Genomic DNA, 3,306 nt, shown 5'->3' with positions numbered 1-3,306 from the left:
ACCCCTTGACCAGGAGCGCTTCAAGCGCAGGCTAATAGCTACTACAAGGAGCCTAAAAAAGAAGCAGCAGCAGCTTCAAGCTGACCAAGACCTACTCAACAATAGATGGACCGAAGTCCTGGCCGTCGAAGAATATGGCCTCAGTGGCCCAGCCAAAAGCTACCCGAAGCGTAGATCGCTACCTCAGTTCGGTGATGAGGTGTTGGAGCCCGTACCATCATCACACAATGCAGCAGGTCGTCGACAACTCTGTCCGGATAAAGAGGAAACTCAAGCCGAACACCAGACCGCCCCACCTCGCCATAAAGGCAAGAATAACACAACTCATGGTTGTACAGACGACCTTCGACGGGACTTGGACAGTAGAGCAGGACACGCAAGATCGATCTACAGATCGCGAGGGCATGCCTCGACACGCGATGATGGCTACCCACTCGGACATGACAAACCTAGCCACGCCCCAGCCAAAAATCGCAAATGGACTCCTCCAGAGTTACGTCGCAGCGTGGCCCTACATAGAGGCGCCGCACACCCTCTTTGCTTCACTGATGAAGTAATGGATCATGAATTCCTCGAAGGATTCAAACCCGTCAATATTGAATCATACGTCGGAACAACCGATCCCGCGGTATGGATAGAAGATTTTATCCTCCACATCCATATGGACCGTGGAGACGACCTCCACGCCATTAAATACCTCCCACTAAAGCTAAAAGGGCCAGCTCGGCACTGGTTAAACAACCTGCCTAAAAATTCCATAGGCAGCTGGGAAGACTTGGAAGAAGCCTTCCTTGACAACTTCCAAGGAACATATGTCCGGCCACCGGATGCCGATGACCTAAGTCACATTGTCCAGTAGCTCGGAGAGTCAGCCAGGAAGCTCTGGACTCGGTTCTTAGTCAAAAAGAACCAAATTGTTGACTGTCCGGACGCGGAAGCCCTCGCAGCCTTCAGACACAACGTCCGGGACGAATGGCTTGCACGCCACCTCGGTCAAGAAGGACCTAAATCCATGACAGCCCTGACTGCTCTAATGACCCGCTTTTGCACGGGAGAAGACAACTGGCTCGCTCGTAGAAGCAACAGCGCTAGCGACCCGGGCACTTCTGACATCCGAGACGGCAATGGCAAGCCATGATGAAGCAAACACAACAGTTGCAATGATAATGAAAGATCACGCGACACAGTGGTCAACGCCGGATTTAGCAATCCGAAGCCCGGTCAATGGAAGAAGCCATTCAAGGTAAACCGAGATGAACCATCCAACCTAGAGAGGACATTGGACCGACCCTGCCAGATTCACGGCCACCCCGATAAACCAGCTAATCATACTAACAGAAACTGCTGGGTCTTTAAGCAGGCCGGCAAGCTCAACGCCGAACACAAGGGGAGGAGGCCGCCAGGCGAGAGGGACGACGGAGAGGTTCACCAACGAAATACTGGGGGTCAGAAGCAATTTCCACCCGAGGATTGACTACTCCCTGAGCGAAAATAGCAGTCCGGCTTCTGCCGCCCACCTCGTACACCTGCAAAATTTGTACCGCGCATACATCACTACGCACTCAAGATACCATGGGCATTGGTGGAAGCACACTACGGACAAGCCTGCAAGCATTCTCGTAACACTTTTTATCTATTTTGTTATTATTTCTTCCTTCACTATCTCTTAAAAACAGGTGACGAACAGGGCAAACATCTAAAACTTGACTCTACCGGAGTTCGGATCCGTACAGTCACCTAAGGGGCTATTTCCACCAAGGATTCCCATCGCCGAGGACAGGCGGCACAGACGTGCGACAGGAGGTCCAAAATAACTTTTTGTGGACCGCACTCTTTATTTCGAGCCTGTACTATGCCTCTTCCCCCGCCCCCGACCCCGAGCATGTCAAATAGCCGGGGTTGTGGTCTTTATATATATAAAGTAATCACTGGCATATCGCTCAGGTCCCGGTAAACAGTATCTGAATTAATCATCCATGATGTTTCACCAATGAATATGGCTCCTATGGTTGTTTCACAGATATACCTCGGCACAACCTGCCAGGGGCTCGGTATGGGAACAAATGAGTTGCTAGCAAAAGTCCAAACAACTCTATAGCGTACTTCGGCATCGCAAGTTTGGCCTTGTATGCATCAGCTCCGAATCATTGTCTTGGGTCAATAGTTGGGTTGCCCGACTCCTGTGCTTGCTACCCTACGTTCCGCTCCATCGACTAGGGTAGTAAAGGGAGAACTACTGCGATTGTGCTTTCGGTTCATCTAGTCAAGTACCTCAGTAGAGAAAGCCGAAAACTGACTTTCATGATGCGGCGAGAGCTGGTCAACCACTTGACGACTTATTGGAATCTTTAGCGATTCTCTGTATCACACGAGGGATCTTTTTCAGATCAAATATGTAAGGCACCATATTATAATACGCCGCATACCAGGGGCTATGTCTTAGCCCCACCATAAAACTCCTATGGCTAAGTGAAAGTGTTAACGCCCTATAGTCCGATTGCCTGGTTCGCCGCATTATCACCTCCTTCATGGACCAAGACGTTAGAGTGATTATATGCTTTTCCGAACACCCCCGTACTTCCTATGAGGGGGCTGAAGCTGATGACTGGAAAACTTTCATATTATATTAAAACGGCCGCATAGGAGGAATACAAGATTTCGAGCAAAACGTAAAAATAGATTAACTATAAAATTGTCTTTTACAATTCTCATACACCTCACTCGAACATTATGTTTTTCGAGCACTGGCCCTCTATCAAGCGGGCGACCTCTAGGACGTCTTCAAAATAATGCTACGGTTCAGGATGGTCCTTGCCCTTGGGTGGACTCTTCGCTGCAATATCGATGGCCTTCATCTTCCCCCAGAATGTCTTGACTCGGGCAAAAGCCATCCGTGCACCCTCAATGCACGTCGACCGCTTCACAGCGTCGATACGCGACACCATGTCAACAAGCCTTTGCACCAAGCCGAAGTAGCTATTCGGAACATGCTCGGTTGGCCACAACCAGATTATGACGTTCTTCATGGCAGCGCCGGACATCCTATGAAGCTCGGCCCATTGGAACATATGTTCATTCAGCAACAGAGGGCGCTTTGATGCGCCAAACTGTGACCAGAAAAGCTTCTCCATTGTGTACCCCTCTCGCACTTGATAATACTACACCGCATCGGAAGAACACTTCGGCATGTCTAAAAACTCGTCCGGAGAACTCCACACACGGTCAAGCTGAGCACAGTTCGGATCGCCGAACTTAGTCTGTAACAGAAAGGGTTTACCAGCCGCAATCTCCCCAGCTTGCCGGATC

Source organism: Triticum dicoccoides, chromosome 1A (assembly GCF_002162155.2).
Source record: "Triticum dicoccoides isolate Atlit2015 ecotype Zavitan chromosome 1A, WEW_v2.0, whole genome shotgun sequence".
Taxonomy (NCBI): Eukaryota; Viridiplantae; Streptophyta; class Magnoliopsida; order Poales; family Poaceae; genus Triticum; species Triticum dicoccoides.
The sequence above is the reverse complement of the archived record's forward strand: the minus strand, read 5'-3'. Positions refer to the sequence as shown.